This window comes from Lithobates pipiens, unplaced genomic scaffold, assembly GCF_037356315.1.
Source record: "Lithobates pipiens isolate NorthernLeopardFrog02 unplaced genomic scaffold, aLitPip1_a1.2 Scaffold_3, whole genome shotgun sequence".
Classification (NCBI taxonomy): domain Eukaryota; kingdom Metazoa; phylum Chordata; class Amphibia; order Anura; family Ranidae; genus Lithobates; species Lithobates pipiens.
In genome coordinates, this window is record NW_027507790.1 from 275,908,325 (window position 1) to 275,927,279 (window position 18,955).

At 45.8% G+C, this 18,955-nt stretch overlaps 1 protein-coding gene across 1 annotated transcript in view; it reads right to left on the bottom strand.

The window, feature by feature from the left end:
- LOC143941276 (taste receptor type 1 member 3-like) overlaps nt 1–18,955 on the bottom strand; it is a 52,637-nt gene that overhangs the window by 30,379 nt on the left and 3,303 nt on the right. The window lies entirely within an intron of this gene.

Consider the following 18,955-nt stretch of genomic DNA (forward strand, 5'->3'; position numbering starts at 1 on the left):
GACAGGTCCTCTTTACAGTGAGATGTGGGGTCAATAAGACCCACATCTCACCTCTAAGCTGGGAAGCCTGAAAAAAAAAAAGATTCTGGCTTTGATCGTATTAGCGATTCGGTAGAAGCACCGGAGGGCGGAGGGCGGCAGGAGATGTCTATGGCTGGGTATTGCAGGGTATCACCGACTATGGCTGGGTATCTCAGAGCATGGTGTTGCAGAGTACTGCGTTGCAGAGCATTGCAGGGTATTGGCGGGTGTTGCAGAGCATTGCAGAGTGTTGCAGGGTGTTGGCGGGTGTTGCAGAGCATTGCAGAGTGTTGCAGGGTATCGGCGGGGGTTGCAGAGCATTGCAGAGTGTTGCAGGGTATCGGCGGGGGTTGCAGAGCATTGCAGAGTGTTGCAGGGTATCGGCGGGGGTTGCAGAGCATTGCAGAGTGTTGCAGGGTATTGGCGGGTGTTGCAGAGTGTTGCAGAGTGTTGCAGGGTATTGCAGAGCGTTGCGGAGTGTTGCAGGGCATTGCAGAGTGTTGCAGGGCATTGCGGAGTGTTGCAGGGCAATGCCGAGTGTTGCAGGGCAATGCAGAGTGTTGCAGGGCAATGCAGAGTGTTGCAGGGCATTGCAGAGTATTTGCAGGGAATTGCAGACTATTTGCAGGGAATTGCAGAGTAATGCAGAGTATTTGCAGGGAATTGCAGAGTAATGCAGAGTATTTGCAGGGAATTGCAGAGTAATGCAGAGTATTTGCAGGGAATTGCAGAGTAATGCAGAGTATTTGCAGGAAATTGCAGAGTAATGCAGAGTATTTGCAGGGAATTGCAGAGTAATGCAGAGTATTTGCAGGGAATTGAGGGGTTAATTTTCGGTGAGCAGCGATGTGGGCACTACAGATGCAGCCCACATCGCTGCTGACACCGATCTCTTCCCCCTCCGCTGTACCGATCGGTACAGAGAGGGGAGGGAGGAACCGGCGTCATAACATGACGCCGGCTTGTTTACAAGTGATCACTCCGTCATTTGATGGAGCGATCACGTGGTAAACGGCCGCGATGACCCTGGACCCAGCGGTCACGGATGCTCTCGTGTGCGCGCCCCAGGGGGCGCGCGAGAGCAGAATTCTGGGAGGCCGTTAATTAACGGCCTCTCAGAGTTAAACAACCGCCCTGAAGCCGTTAATCGGCAATGGGCGGTTGTTAAGTGGTTAAGTGGTTAAAAGGACCTTTGTGGACTTAATAGTAGCTACCTAGTAGCTAGTGAATTGCAGACTGTTCCTGCTCCAAACACCAAACTGTCCCTCCCTACACTGATAAAAGACAGCTGCAGAATCTGTCAACACTCAGCAGCACAACAGTGCACCATAATATACTTTCTATATTTGAAAGAAAGTATATTATAAGTGTATTACAACCCTATATACTGTACACCTATACCAGTCCTTAAAAGGACTTTTGTGAACCTAATAGTAATAGCTAGTGATTAGACTGATTGTCCCTGCTCCACACAGTGTCCTTTCCCTACACTGACAAAAGACAGAATGTAAAATGGCCGCCAGATCAGGTCTATTTGTAAGGTAGGGGTATGTCCATGTGCTGAAATGTCTCAATTGGCTGTCCTGTACCCCATGATGGATGTGTCATGGGTCAAAGTTATTCGCAATGTAAACGCACATGTCCGCCGCAAACAGCACCAGAAGTTCGTCGGTTTGGAGAATCGCAAACAAGCAAAAGTCGCCGCTAACCGACCGCCGGGCAAACCGCAAAGCCATCTCTAATTCCTGACTTTTACACATGTTCCTCTGAATAGGTTATATACGGTTAGTCATGCCCTTGAACCTGCTTTACATTGGCCAGGCCATCTGCACCCTCAGGAAAAGGTTTGGGGAACACCAAAGATTTGTGGAGGAAGTAATAGACAAATTCAATGTACTCTCGCTCTAATCAGGTGCTTTAAAAAAAATGCTAATGTAATTCATGCGCCCAGCATCCTGAAAGGGGCCTGATGCATGAATGGGGGTGGCGGCCATGGATAGAGGGGGCAGGTGGCAGCTGTGGATAGAGGGGCAGCCACCCGGGCACCCCTAATGGATGGGTTCCCACTGTATTCAGACCATTTTCCTTCTCTCTGTTGGAGGGTTCCACCACCCCTCCACTCTCATGACCTTGGTCTCTAACACATACAGCAAAGGGATTCATGCTCATACTTTTGTTTTAACTACGTTGATCCTGTTCATATGCATCATCATTTTCCACTAGTAATAATCATTTTTAAATAAATTTTTCAATAATCATTTTTTGCTTTTAATATAATACCTACCTTGCCATGAATATATTTCATATGTTCATTCATACGGGACCCAAAAGGTCATTTTATTTCATCTCATTGGAACACATTCATCTGTTTGTAAGTATGCCAGCATTTTTAGCATCTTCTTTATTATCAATAACTACTATACATAAAATTAGCATTTTATGTATTTATTTCACGCTCCAATGCTTGCCACTGATATTAGTTTAGAGGGGGTGGTTCTTTCCATGTTTGTATTGAATGCCACCTGATGCCTCCGGCTGATACTGCAGCCATGCTCCGGGACTCAGGTGCACATAAATTTCAGCCTCAAATATGGCTACCCCACGGCTTGAAGAAGGAGCATGCATCCTCTGAACGCATGCCACGCCTACCGCTAGCGATGCCTGTGATGTTGACTTGACCTCCGTCCACCCAGGACTCTTGGACCAGCTCCAGGAAGTGTCTCTCTCTACCCACATCTGGCTGCCTACAGTGGTGACTTATCTATCTGACAAGCATATCCACTAAGATCTTGTAAGTTGTTAACAAATTGTTAAAGTCTTGTCCTGCTATGCTTAGATGGGGCTGCCTTTCTTCTTTTTGTCCACAGCTACTCCTGTCATAGCACCGGTATCAGGCATGGAGGAATCCGCTGAATTATATGTACACAGTGTCTGTGACTTGCTTCTTGATGATGCGCAGGCTTTACTTTATTCTGATGTTGGTTCTGATGTTGAAGAAGGAAGTAACTTGAGCCTACAGAGAGAGGAGAACAATAAGATAAACAACAAATTGGCAGTCATATTCCCCACGGCAGCAAACTTTTGTCAAGTTTTCTCCAGTGATGATGAGGATGGAGGGGATGATGATGAGGTCCATGATGCAACTTGTGTGCTGGATAGAACAGAGGAGGAAAGTGAGGGGAAGGAATAACCCAAATGAGACAGGATGTCCTCCAGAAGCAGCCATCACGGAACAGGAGGGAGCAGAACCCTATTCCATCAGAATATGGAGCTGTCAGCTCCTGACCCAATTCCCACAGTTCAGCTGTGTGGGCCTTTTTTTAGCACATGTGAAGCTTATCTCACTGTTGCAAATTTCAATCTCTGCCACGAGCAGATCAAGTGTAGCAAAAAACACCACCCATTTGGGTACCACATGCTTGCAATCACATTCAACCTCCCACCACTCCAATTGGCAATAGCACCTGAAAGCCACACAAAGGGGATATAATTCTTCTCCTCCTCACTCCTCACCTTTCATGTCTACCCCCACAATATCTCAGCCTCCACTGACAGGGATGATGGTATATCAAAGGGTGTCACAGGTCCTTGAAACATGTCTGCCAAAAGCACACTACCAGCTGTAGAGTATAGCAGGCAAATTTCTCTGCCCTCAATGTTGCAGCAAAAAAATAAAATAAATACTTGCCCCCTACATGCCCAGTGTCTAAATTCCAGCGTGTCCAAATTGCTGGTTTGCTACTCCTGCCTTTCCATCTGGTGGAGTTTGCCCCTTCCATAAATTTACAGAATGTGCTGTACCAAAATGCAGGTTCCCAGTCACTATTTCTTTGCACGTAAGGCCATTCTAGCTCTGTACCTTCACATGGAAGGCAATGTTTTGGCATCATTGGGCTAAGCAGTCCAGCAAGCATGGCCAGGGAAATATATTTTGTTCACACCACACTGGGTAACTTTGCTTGAAACTAGGAAGCATGCAGGACAGGGCTTGCAGGGCAAATCTTGGTTCTGGAGCTTGTTTTGCTGACATATCTCCATACAGCTGGGGGTGATGATGAAAAATCTGTCAGCTACACCCCCTCCTCCTCCATGCTCTCCTCTGCTGTATTGCCCTAAGAGCCACCAGTAACCCTTAAGTGTTCAAGGGACCATTCAGCTAGTCACACTAAAAGATGCCACTCAGTGCTTCAGTTGGTCTGTCTAGGGGACAAGAGCCACACTGGAGCAGAGATTCTTTCAGTGGCAGGCCCAGAGGTGGTTCTCGCCATGGAAGCTTTAGCCAGGAATTATGGTTTGCGATAATGGCACTAACCTTCTGTCCACCCTTCGATAGGGAAAGTTGACGCACGTGTCATGTCCTCAATTTGGTGGTGCAGCATTTCAGGTACCCAGGTTTGCAAGACCTTCTATTGCAGGTCAGAAGAGTCTGTAGCCATTTCAGGCAGTCATACACAGCCAGTGTTCGGTTGGCTGAAATTCAACAGGAATTCCACCTGCCTGTAAACTGCCTGATTTGTGACATGCCGTCAGGTGGAACTCAACCTTGGCAATGCTGCAGCAGCTGAACATGCAGCAGAGGGCGGTCAACAAGTACCTGTGTGAGTATAGCCTCAGAGCAGCTCAGCTTTTTTACCCATGCCAATGGCTGCTGACAAAGGATGCATGCACTGTACTGTCACCATTTGAGGAGACCACAAGGATTGTGAGTCGTGACAATGCATGCATCAGTGACATAATCTCTCTTATGTTCCTCTTGGAGCATGCTCTGCATGGCATTATGGACAGGGCATTCAAGGCAGAGCAACAGTAGGATGAAGAGGACTTTCTTTCCTCCCAAGTCACACTTTATGCAGGCACCATTCTTGCAATGCCACAGGAACACGCAAATGGAGAGGGAGGAGGATTCTGGCAGTTTTGGATGTATAGAAGAAGAGGAAGATGTACGTCAAACCTTAAGAGGTAGTTTTCAGTCTCCAGAAACCTTGGGAGTAGTACGTGGCTAGGAGGAGGCAGTTACAGATACAATAATAATCAGTGACCTCGAGGACTATACTTTTCATACCTTTGCAAACCTGTAGTGAATTGGCTCCCTTATACTTCAAAGCCTGCAAAAGGCCCCTAGAATATGTGGCATCAAGGATAGGGATCATTATTGGTTGGCAACCCTCCTTGACTACAATTACAAGGGGGAAGTCATCCTGCCCTCGCATAGGGAGTAGAGGATGTAATATCTCAAGGACGCCTTAAAGAGGAGTTTATGTACAGTAACACCTTACCAGACTCTGGTAGGTTACAGTCTCGTGGAAAAGATAGTTTTGAGGCTTCTGTTGGTCAAAGGAGGAGCAGTGGAGAAGGGGGCAACCTCAGTGATGCATTTCAATTTTTTTAGTCCTCGGCTCCCAGGGCTTGTCAGCTTCAAGATCCCATTGGCAGTGTCTGCATCATATGGTGGAAGAATATCTAGGGGCAAAACAGACATGGAGAGCTTTCTAGTAGATGATCCACTGGATTACTGGGTCATGAGAATAGACCGTCTGGCCAGAACTTGACCTGTATGCAATTGAGCTGCTGGGCTGCCCTGCATCCAACGTGCTTTCTAAATGGGCATTCAGTACTGCTGGAGATTTTGTGACAGATAAAAGAGCACATCTGTCCACGAACTCCATTGATTGTCTGACATTTGTCAAAATGAATCAGTTCTGGATTAGCAGCAGCTACGAAGCCCCTGATTAGGGATGAGCCGAACACCCCCCTGTTCGGTTCGCACCAGAACCTGCGAACAGACCTAAACTTCGTGTGAACTTTAGAACCCTATTAAAGTCTATGGGACTCGAACGTTCACAATCTAAAGTGCTCATTTTAAAGGGTAATATGCAAGTTACTGTCCTAAAAAGTGTTTGGGGACCCGGGTCCTGCCCCAGGGGACATGGATCAATGCAAAAAAAAGTTTTAAAAACGGCAGTTTTTTCAGGAGCAGTGATTTTAATAATGATTAAAGTGAAACAATAAAAGTGTAATATTCCTTTAAATTTCGTAGCTGGGGGGTATCTATAGTATGCCTGTGAAGGGGCGCATGTTTCTGGTGCTTAGAACTGTCGCTGCACAAAGTGTCATTTGTGCAGGAAAAAAAGTCTTTTAAAATCACTTGCGGCTAAATTGTCGGGTCTCCGTAATACAGAGAACACTCAATGAGTGTTCTCTGTATTAGCCGACAATTCATTCATTCATTGATTAAAAAAAAAAAAAAAAGCGTGGGGGTTCCCCTAAATTCAATTACCAGGCCCTTCAGGTCTGACATGGATATTAAGGGGAACCCCGTGTCAAATTAAAAAAAAAAATTGACGTGGGGGTCCCCCCAAATATCCATACCAGACCCTTCAGGTCTGATATGGATATTAAGGGGAACCCCGCATCAAATTAAAAAAAAAAAAATTGACGTGGGGGTCCCCCTAAAAATCCATATCAGACCCTTTATCCGAGCACGCAACCTGGCAGGCCGCAGGAAAAGAGGGGGGACGAGAGAGCGCCCCCCCTCCCTCCTGAACCGTACCAGGCCACATACCCTCAACTTTGGGAGGATGCTTTGGGGGTCTGTGACCCCTCAAAGCACCTTGTCCCCATGTTGATAAGGACAAGGGCCTCATCCTCACAACCCTGGCCGTTGGTTGTGAGGGTCTGCGGGCGGGGGGCTTATCAGAATCTGGAAGCCCCCTTTAACAAGGGGACCCCCAGATCCCGGCCCCCCCCCCTGTTTGAAATGGTAAGGGGGTACAAAAGTACCCCTACCATTTCACAAAGAAAGTGTCAAAATGGTTAAATAAGACAAACACACTTTTGAAAAATTCCTTTATTAAAAATGAAAAAAAAAAAAAAAAAAAGATTCCAGCGGTGCTAATCCACTCTTGCTATCCAGCGTCGGATCTCCGGGGTCCAGCGATGGATGATCATATGCAGCGACGGGGGAATCTCTCAGTCCAGCGCTGTCCATACATCCTTCTTCTGTCTCCTCTCCGGAGACACTGCAGAGAGCACAGCGCTGACGTTTCTTATATTGGGAGGGCGGGGCCACCCGTCACCTGACCCCGCCCCTCTGACGCTGCAGAGGGAAGCCAGGGGTTCCCCAGTGACGTGTGGGTGACCCCGCCCCCTCTGATGTAACGCAGGTTTCCGTTACATCAGAGGGGGCGGGGTCACCCACACGTCACTGGGGAACCCCTGGCTTCCCTCTCCAGCGTCAGAGGGGCGGGGTCAGGTGTCGGGCACTATATTTAAATGAGTTTTTAATTTTTATTGTTTCACTTTAAGTTTCATTAAAATCACTGATCCTTTAAAACTGATCTTTTTTTTGCATTGGTACATGTCCTGCAGGGCAGCAGACGAGCCCTCATATCCTTTTTAAGGCCAATAACTTGCATATAAGCCTTCAAAATGTGGACATTTGATTTTTCAAGTTTGTGTCCCATAGACTACAATGGGGTTCGTCATTTGGGTCTAAATTTTTGCGATGTTCAATAGTTCTGGCACAAACTGAATCAGGGGTGTTCGGCCCATCTCTATACATTCATTTTCGGAATCAAATTAAACTCCCAGTCTGTCCCCTGCCCAGCTATAATCTCTGAATGATCCATTTACAGATGGTGAACTAGCTCTATCGATTGAAGCTTTGCCTACTGCCAAGTCTCCAGGACCAGATAGACTCAGTGTTTTTAGTTATTTATTGTTGCTGCCACTATCATTTCCATATCACATTATGGATGTCTTTGAATACCACACTGCTCACTCTCTTAGGACTGAAGGAGTGTTTGTCACTTTGAACATTAACACAGAGTAGGCATTTTCAAAAAACCTCATGGTCTCAGAGATCCATCTCCAATGGGACATAGCGTTCCTGGAGCAATACTCCAAGGAACGCATGGTCCCAAGAGGGCTTAGATGGGATATTCACCCCCAGCAGGGTGAAGTGGAAATGGAGGCCTGGTTTCATTATTTCAACAAGGCCGGTGTAAGTCTCTTGACTTTTTTGGTTGAGAGAAAGAGGGAAAGATTGTCTAAAATAGATAAAGAGATTGAGGAGTTAAGAAAATAACACCTCCCTCACAAATCTACATCTGAATACATTTCCCTCTCAGTCAACCTAAAAAGTCATCTTGAAAAAGAAGAGAGGGAACAGCATACAAAAAAAAAGTATACACGGGATGTCAGTGACTACAGGAGTAATCTTATATTCAATTGGCAAAAAAGAGAATGTGACCATTGCTGAAACTATAGAATCAGCAAATATGGACACATCACTTCCCCCTGATATGAGAAATGGGACAAATAATGGCAGTTCCTTACCATATACCACCCAGCCATCAGTAATAAACAAGGTGGAACATTCTGTTTCCAACAAAGTCCACAGGGCACATGGTGGGAGAGGACATACGCCTAACCATCCCCCCAAGGACAGCCAATATCACTCCAATAGAGGAAGAAGTAGGAGGAACAAATGCAGAGGCCAACCATATGAGAGGAATGAAGGTCCACAATATAATTTTTACTAATTTTTCGCTGCATTTCTTTTTTCATAAGTTGGACTATTGATGTACACTAACCCCCTGTTTTATAGTGTGTCCAGCAATGTTTTATGGTTGGAAATATGGGGTTAAGTTTCTCCTGACCTGCCGCCCAGCCTATCGCAGTGATTTCTGGCGTTCGCTGGAACCATTGCGAGGCTTGGAGCACATTTCCGGAGAGTGATGATGATCTAGGAGAGGAGGGTTGTGACTACATCCCTGACCCGGCCAGTCAATAGCCTACTTTCCTTGAGGGGAAATGAAAAAGCGGCTTGGAGCGCAAACAGCCGGAGCACGATGGCGTAAGCGACGGAGGTGGGGTCACGGGACCAACAAGTCAAGTTGTTTTACGTTTTAATTGGCTTTTACTGGCTAATGATACACAGAGGGAGGCGGTGACTTGCAGGAACAACTTGCGACTTTTTTCTTTCCTCTTTTTTATGATCTGAAATTTCCAATCGGATGCCATTGAGAGTCCTACAAACCTATCTGTCCAGAGATTGATTTGCCTCACAGGTACAGTTACCTGTTGGAGTGATTGGCGTGCCAGCCATCAGTGATGTAAGTAACTCAGGTAAAATAAACAGAGTTACTTAACGCAGTTACTTAATCTAACTGATCACTCTTCCCCTCATGGTAACACCGTTCCCATTACTTGGGTGGCGTTACCGCAATTACATCTGTAGCATTAACCCCCGAAGGAGCTGCTGGTTTTATTCGGGCTTACCGTTACCTCTTCTGCTCACCTCTTCATCTCAGGGGGGGCTCCTGTGGAAAGTAGCCCAAATGAAGATATATCAGACACGTGGCCCTTTTTGATGATTTATTAAAGAGTATCGAGGAAAGACCCAAGACACAGTCCTTCAATAGAGGGTTAGAGGATAGTTGGGAATTCAGGCACCTGGTAATTGCGGGTTAGAGGTATCAGTCAGATCCAGAGGACAAATAGCTCCCCAGACTAGATCCAGCAGTCACCGGATAGGCCCCTCTCACTTGACCTAGCAGCAGATGATATGCCAACAAAGTCTCTGCCACAGACTTGTGAATTGAACTTAGTGATTCCTGAAGAGTAAATGCGCAACAAAGTCTCTGCCACAGACTTGGCAATTAAACTTAGAGATTCTTGAGAGTTTTCAGGAAGAACTACCATACCATTTCAGCTGACCCGGCAAAACTGTAAAGATATTTATCCGGGATGCGTCCTCAAACTGAGTTCCCAGGCTCCTCCAGAGACACCAGCCTTGTGCTCGGTACTCCACTGGAAAAGTCCTCCCCTAGATCCTTAAGCTCTCCTTGGCTTCTCCCCTTAATAAGGGGCCCCCAGATTCCACTCCCTACCCTATGTGAAAGAGTATGAGGTATGATGTTCCCCTACCCATTCACCTGGGGGAAAAAGTGTTAATAAAAAAACACAACACAGGTTTTTAAAGTACTTTATTAGACAGCTCTGGGGGTCTTCTTCCGACTTCGGGGGTCTTCTCGCCGAGCTCCTCCGCTATCTTCTGGTCTTTTACCGTTAGCTCTTTTACTAGCGGAGGAGCCCGGCTTTCTCCTTTGTCGCTGCTGCCGTCCGCTGGTCTTCTTCCAACTTCGGGGGTCTTGTCCCACTCTTCGCTTCTTCTGCCGGGCCTCCGCTATCTTCTTACAGCTCTTTTACTAGCGTTGGCCCGGTCTTGACGCTGTCACTTGTCAAGTACTTGTCAACCTGTGTTGTGTTTTTTATTAACACTTTTTTCCCTAGGTGAATGGGTAGGGGTACCCTATACTCATTCACATAGGGTAGGGGAGCAAGAATTTGGGGGCCCCCTTATTAAAGGGGGCTCCCGGATTCTGATAAGCCCGACAACCAATGGCCCAACCCCAACAACCAACGGGAAGAGGCCCTTGTCCTCGTCAAGATGGGGACAAGGTGCTTTGGGGTGGGGGGCGCAGGGCCCCCTTCCCCAAATCACCCCCCATGTTGAGGGCATGTGGCCTGGTATGGTTCAGGAGGGGGCGCTCGCTTGTCCCCACCCCCTTTCCTGACCGGCCGGGCTGCGTGCTCGGATAAGGGTCTGCTATGGACTTTGGGGGGACCCCATGCTGTTTTTTCAGCATAGGGGTTCCCCTTTAAATCCATACCAGGCAACGGGGCTCACAAGGTGTCAATCTCGCCGATGGAGGCGGCGTCATTCACTTCCTTCGCTAGTCCCGTCTATAGAATATAAAAAAAGTCACAGTTACTTTGCTGAATAACTAATTATTTTTCCAATGTAGTAACCGAGTTACTAACACAATTACTTTTTGTGAGAAGTCATTTGTAATTTAACTAATTAATTTTTTAAAGTAAGATGACCAACACTGCCAGCTATCCCCCGTTTATCATCTGTGATGTGTTCAAGGCAAGCCCTCATACCGTCGGCATCTCCGTTGAAAGATCTGCCGGATTTGGTAATCCAAACGCTCGTTTGACCCACCGCTATACAGTGTGTGTGTCCATCAGTTAGTTAGATGGATGGTCACTGGGGACATAGAGATTAATTCAGCTTCCTTGGTATAGCATCTCTTTGAAGAGGCATCACTCCTAACTTATTTAAATAGGACTACACCCCTCCTAAGGGAGGAAGTTCACCACTTATAGGTGTTCACGGACTGTTTTTTTAGTCCCTTTATGCAAGCACCAATTATTTGTTAATATATTTTGATATATTTGTACACCCTATTGAATCTTTGAGAGGTATTTTCATATCACAGGCTCTCAGAAGTCGGTTCAGGGGTTTGTTCCTCTTTCATTTTAACCAGTCACATTGTTTGGTAGCACATTTACATTCACTGTTATGTGTTGATATGTTACTAGTTTCTGTTAAAAGATTAGGGGACAGTATTTTACCATATATCCCCGGGAATAGTCTTTGAGGTCACATTATATTTCTCTCTCACAAGCGCTGCATTTTATTTTCTAATTTTTCAGTTCAACATTGTTCACTGGCTGTATGTACAAAGGGTATTGCTTAAATTTGGACTTTCTGGGAATATTTTTTCTACTATTATGGCTCTGTACTCCACTCCATCCACACAAGTTTACTCCTCCAGCCTCCTATCTAATCCTTTTACCATCACTAATGGAACTAGGCGAGGGTGCCCCTTATTTGCATCTATTTTTAATCTAAAAAAAAAGTATTGTTGTTTCTTCCAATCCGCCTGAAAAAAATAGTCCATATTGTTTTTTTATTCATATTTTCCATTTTTTTAAGCTCTCTACTGATTCTTTCCACAGAATCATAATATCATCAATGAACCTTTTTATGAAGAGCCAGTTCAGCTCTTATCATAAATCTCTATTTCCTCTTATTGGCTAAGGAAATGTTGGCAATGCTGTGAGCATACTCCCAGCTACTCCCTTGACTTAGTTCATATAGGAACCATTATGCCAAAAATAGTTGCTGGTCATTGCCAACTCCAAAGCATTCACCAGAAACTCTATTTTTTCAGGTTTAAGATCAACCTTAGCATCTAAAGCTGTGTAGTGGTCAGAAGAGCATATTGTTGCTTAATGCTGGTATACAATGACTCAATGTTGTCAATTATTACCAGCAAAGTATAATCTTCCACAGGGATATCTTTCAAAATATTCATCAGATGTTGGCTATCTCTCAAATACTGTAGACGTATTTTTTAGCCTTGTTACAAACAGCTCGCAACACATATGTTTTTTAGAATGGATTTATTTATCTTTATTTGTATGTTTTATATTTTATTACATTTTTTATTTAGTTATTATCATTTGTGTTTATTTTACATTTATTTTAATATTGAGTATACATTGGTGTGGGGATATTGTATTAAGAAAATCTGTGTAGCTATACTCATGAAGCCAACTGTACCCTTTACCCCTAACTCCACATTGCTCAACCGAGAGGGTAAATATATAACATAAAATGGTCACTGTGGCTCTAAAACTGTTACTCTCTGTAGTCTGTATGCCCCTAACTCTAAGCAAATATCTTTTTTTATGGGATGTTTTTACTAAGATAGCTACTGTAGCGGTTACACTTTGGACAAAGTGTCATTCATGTGTAAATTTAGTTTTTTGCCTCAGAACGGTAATGGGGTTCTGAGGGTTAATTATGTAGATTTATTTTGACATCAGTTTGGCTGGGCTGTGTTAGCCCTTGTACACACGTATCCGATCGGACCGTTTTGTCGGATATTCCGACTGTGCGTGGTCTACATCGGACTGTTTCCGTCTGAGTATCCGACGGACCAAGTTTTCCAACTTGTTGGTAAAATTTTCAGACAAAATGCTCCGATCGGACATACTCCGATCATGTGTAGAGAATTCCGATCGGACAAAGTGCCACGCATGCTCAGATCAAATTCCTACATCAAAGTTAATGGCTACTAGACTGATGGTAGTCCCGTTGTAATGAAATAACGTCATCATGTTCTGAACGATCGGATTTTCTGACAACTTCGTCCGACCATGTGTATGCAACAGTTTCAGACAAAATCCGTCGGACAAAATCCGACAGATTTGGTTGTCGGAATGTCCGACCGTGTGTACAAGGGCTAAGAGTTATGCCTTGTCATGTGTACAATGACAGAACCAGGCCTGGTTGGACGTTTTGGGTATCAGCTTCCTCTGAGCCAATCAGTGGGTGTGCCGGGCCCTGCTAAGGAGTCTGCTGAGGGGTACTTAAGATGTGGAGGTCACAGGTAACGAGGGTTCGTTCATGAGGCCCTAGCGGTCTGTTCCCGATTCTGGACCGGGGTAGCCCCGCGAGGGGTCCCGGTCATGGGAGCGTTCAATGCTCCGCAACATGCTCCGGATGGTTAACCCCAATAGACCCATCTGGTTTGGGGTAAGGATCCCTCTGTTCCCGAGTCTCGGAACCGGCTGGTCCGAGGCACAGTAACTGAGGGAGTATTCAAGGCGTCCGGGTGTGCTCTCGGTTTGGAGGGGCACCACAGCTCGTGCAAGTGACCAGGGGAGGACTCTTCGGAGGAGGGCCAACAAGCTGGCATCCTGAGAAGTGCCTGGTTACTGAGTTGTGAAGGACACTGACGAATCCATGCTTTTTCCAGTACTGTTAAGGAGACCGAGAACGTTCCAGGTACTGAGGAAAAAGGTTCCTGTTCACTTTCACTTACAACTTGTTCAAGGTCAGAGATTTCACAAGTTCTGAGTCAAAGTACTGATTGCCATAATCTCTGGCTAGAGATTTGTTCAGCCTTGAAGTGCCCAGCTGCAAGTGGCTAATCTCTGGGTGGTATTAGAGACGTTGTTATATCTGCAGTTCAAGGTGCCTGAGTTCTTTCACCCTTGCCCTCTGTTCCCATACGAGACTGTGTTGTTGGATGTTACCCCTGCAAATAAAAACCTTTCAAAAGGACTTTATTGGTGTCAGCGTCCAAAGTTGTTGGGTATCAACCCTGGGAACCCCTAGATGTGGAAGAACAAGCCAAGCGGAGGTAGCCGGTAAGCCCAAAAGTTAAGGCCGCCCTGCAAAGGGTTATGGCCGCTACACTACCATTACACAAATGTACCTCCTTTTATCTCTGACTCTGGATAGACTATCCTGGGAGAGTAAATAATGTCCCAGTGACAAACATAGACTGCACTTGACATTTCAATCTCTTCTTAAAAAACAAAACAAAAAACTCACTGATGTGCGGAGGTCTATGAATCCCCCTGGGAAAAGTCATATCTTCTATTCTCCAGCACATACAACACACACTGGAATTGACCACTTCTTGGCTAGCTAATTTCTCCACCTTTCATCATACTAAATCTTCAGATGAAGCATCTATAATTTGTTCGAGAAGGGGTTAGGTACACTCCCAAGTCCTGGAATAGTCACATGTAATGATACCAGAAGAACACTCACAGTTGCTAATGAACAGGTGAAGTAGTGGTGTGGATGGAGATCTCTGCTCCCCAGATTTCTAACTTATTGTGAGCCTTTCGTATTAGATTTCCCTCCGACTTTTATTCATAAGTGGGTCTTCACTCAGTGACAACACGTATTACTCACATGTACACAGCTGATGACCTCCTAATGCTGTCACTTGATTGGTTAAATGTTGCTATATTTACTTGTACTATTTGGGAATTGCTTTTCAGCACAATAAATGGGTCCCTGTGCTGCCCTGAAATTCCATTGATGCTATGCCTCTGGAAACCAAGATTTTTACTGCATGTGCATTGATGTGATGGCTTCTACTTTATCTTCTTGGATGTGTGATTCCTATGCTTCTGTCCCCTCTTCCCTATATTAATCCTGCAAGTGTGGGGTGGACTTTGTTTAAAGCCAAATTGGAAGTGTCCTGTTATACTTACCTGCTCTGTGCAGTGAATTTTCACAGAGCATCCCAGATACTCCTCTTCTCGGGGTCCCTCGCTGGAACTCCTGGCACCTCCCTCCTGCCGAGTGCACCCACAGCAAGAAGCTTGGCATGGGGGCACCCAAAACGAGCCGCTGCTCTGTGTGACCATTTAGACACAGAGCCGCAGCTTGGCCCCACCACCTCTCTCTCCTCATTGGCTCACTGAATTTGATTGACAGCAATGGGAGGCAATGGTGCCTGCTTTGTGTCTCAGCCAATCAGGAGAGTTCTGGACAGCGGAGTCGTGCAACATCGCTGGATCAAGATAGGGCTCATGTATGTTATAAGTATTAGGGGGGCTGCTGCATGCCAAAGGTTTTTTTTTATCTTATTGCATAGAATGCATTAAGATAAAAAAAAACTTCTGCCTTTAGAACCACTTTAATTGTGAAGGAAGTCACTGACTACTCCACTGAGCTTAATGATTTCCTGTACAGATCCAGCACATACAATACAGTGATGTTGGCAGATGCGCAGATACAGTACATACAGTGCTGACCAGTTTGAAAGCACTTAAAGTGTTTGTAACACTCCAAAATATTATGTTTCTTTAAAGCATGTATAACAGCACAGTGCTTGTGCTGTGTGATTTGGCCCCTTGTTTAACCTAAAAAACCTGGCTGATCCTGCCAGTTTCTGCCCTCCTCCTATAACCTGACCATGGTTCATCATGGCTGCTGAGCCCTGACACTGTGGTCAGTTTATGTACCGCCATCATCCACAGCTCTCCTCTGTCCTCCTCTCCCCCTCCCAGACTCTCAGCTAGTCTGTGCCACTCTGCTCCGTGCCCCTTCCTTTTCTGAGGCTATAGTATTTCTATTATAAACATCACATCCCCTCTGTTAGCTAACACCATCTGCCCTAGTGACTGTGCTGAAAAAAAGACTATTTATACCTTATATTGGAGCATCTCCTGGCGCTCACGTGACTCCTTGGCTTTCTCCTTCTCTCCACCCCTCCTCCCCAGCTGACATCAGCAGGAGTTCTCGGCCCAACCCACTATAGCTGTCAGCCAGGGACAGGAGAGAGCCGAGTTCCGGGAGATGCTCTGATATAAGGTGGTTGAACTAGATGGACTTGTGTCTTTTTTCAACCTGACTAATTATGTAAGGTATAATTCTGCTTTATTTTTGTTTAAGCACAGACATTGGGCACATAATGTTAGCTAACAGAGGGGATGGTATGTTTATGATACAGTGGCTTCACAACCATTTTAACCACTTGCCGACCGCCGCACGATGATATACGTCGACAGAATGGCACGGGCAGGCATATGGGCGTATATATAAGTCCCTGCCTTCCCGCGGGTGGGGGGCCCGATCGGGCCCCCCCGGTGCCTGCGGCGGTCGGTATTCGTTCGGGAGCGATCCGGGATGAGGGGGCGGCCATTCATTCATGGCCACCCCCTCGCGATCGCTCCCGACGAATGGAAATCCTTCGTGACATCACTTCCTCTCCTGTAATGTAAACACAGGCAGAGGAAGTGATGTAATCTCTCCTCGTGTCGGTATTTTTCGTTCCGGCACCGAGGAGAGAGGATCGGTGAGTTGCACCAACACGACACTTCACAGTAGAACATGCCAGGCACACTCACACCCCCCCCCTTTACCCCCCGATCACCCCCCCAATTACCCCTGCCCCCCCAGTCACAGTGACACCAATGCATTTTTTTTTTTTTTGCATTGGTGTCATTTGTGACTGTAATAACTGTTAGGGCAGTTAGGGTTAGCCCCCTTTAGTTCTAATGTACCCCCCTAACCCCCCCAATAAAGGTTTAACCCCGTGATCACCCCCCGTCGCCAGTGTCACTAAGGCTGGGTTCACATTGCAGCGGTTTATGAGAACGGATGTGATTCGCACCGCACTGCAGTGCAAATCACATCCAATCTCTGCGATTCGAGTTCAGCCATTCGCCGCACCCGCCGCACCCGCCGCAAATTCGCACGGGACCCTTTTTTTGGTCCGCAGCAGAATCGGATCGCATGGGTGTTCACACCATGCGATCCGTGTTTGCAGATCGCACTGCGATATGCGAACTGATCTGGGGGTGTCATTAACATTTCACTGACACTCCCAGCAGTTCGCATAGGGCAGTGTGAACTGCCGCCGGGAGGCATGCGATGCGGGAACCGGCCGCGGATTCGTGGCGTTCCCGCATCGCTCCAGTGTGAACCCAGCCTAATAAGCGATCGTTTTTCTGATCGCTGTATTAGTGTCACAGGTGACGCTAGTTAGGCAGGTAGGTATTTAGGTTCGCCGCAGCTTTTTATAGCGCCAGGGACCCCCATATACTACCGCATAAAGCCCCCTGATTGCCCCCTAGTTAACCCTTTCACCAGTGATCACCATATAACTGTTACAGGTGACGCTGGTTGGTTAGTTATTTTTTTATAGTTTCAGGGCACCCGCCATTTATTACCTAGTCTCACTAGTGTACCCGTAAATTTAGGGGTGTCTACTTTCCAAAATGGGGTCATTTGGGGGGGGGGTTTGTGCCATCTTGGCATTTTATGGCCTTCAAAACTGTAAGGCCCTTAGAAAGCCTGAAGGCGGTGCTTGGTTTTCGGGGCCCCGTACGCGGCTAGGCTCCCAAAAAGTCCCACATATGTGGTATCCCCATACTCAGGAGAAGCAGCAGAATTTATTTTGGGGTGTCATTTAACATATGCCCATGGCATGCGTGAGCAATATATCATTTAGTGACAACTTTGTGAAAAAAAAAAAAAAAAAAAAAAAAGTTTGTAATTTTCCCACAACTTGTGGCAAAATATAAAATATTCCATGGACTCAACATGCCTCTCAGCAAATAACTTGGGGTGTCTACTTTCTAAAATGGGGTCATTTGTGGGGGTTTTGTGCCATCTTGGCATTTTATGGCCTTCAAAACTGTAATAGGTAGTGAGAAGTAAAATCAAAAATTTACGCCCTTAGAAAGCCTGAAGGCGGTGCTTGGTTTTCGGGGCCCTGTACGCGGCTAGGCTCCCAGAAAGTACCACATATGTGGTATCCCCGTACTCAGGAGAAGCAGCAGAATTTATTTTGCGGTGTCATTTCACATATGCCCCAAAGCATGTGTGAGCAATATATCATTTAATGACAACTTTGTGTAAAAAAAAAAAAAAAAAAATTTTTGTCATTATTCAATCGCTTGAGGCAAAAAAATAAAATATTCAATGGGCTCAACATGCCACTTATCAATTTCCTTAGGGGGTCTACTTTCCAAAATGGGGTCATTTGGGGGGGGTTTGTACTGCCCTGCCATTTTAGCACCTCAAGAAATGAGATAGGCAGTCGTAAACTAAAAGCTGCGTAAATTCCAGAAAACGTACCTTAGTTTGTAGATGTGACAACTTTTGCGCAAACCAATAAATATACAGTTATTGACTTTTTTTTTACCAAAGACATGTGGCTGAATACATTTTGGCCTAAATGTATGACTAAAATTGAGTTTATTGGATTTTTCTAATAACAAAAAGTAGAAAATATAATTTTTTTTCAAAATTTGCGGTCTTTTTACGTTTATATCGCAAAAAATAAAAATCGCAGAGTCAGTCAAATACCTTTAAAAGAAAGCTCTATTTGTGGGAAGAAAAGGACGCAAATTTCGTTTGGGTACAACATTGCATGACCGCGCAATTACCAGTTAAAGCAGCGCAGTGCCAAAGTGTAAAAAGACCTCTGGTCATTTACCAGCAAAATGGTCCGGTCTGAAAGTGGTTAAAGAAGACTTTGTAGCACCCTCTACCTTAGGTAGGTGCTAGCGTCAGATTGGCCAGTGCAGGTACATTTTAGGCAGACCCAGCTGAAAGCTAGGTCTGTTTGTTTTGATATGGGAGCTGGGGAGTTGTTTAGTGTAGGCTGGTGACACGCAGACAGTGTCACTTCTTGGTTACCTCCCTCTGGCTCTCAGAAGATTCTGGAAGCAGAAGAGAGGAAGAGAGGTGGAGCTGTCTGGGGTGTGGTAAGGAGCCTGAACAATCCCCAACTAGGACTGGCAGGGGGCAGGCCTCCTA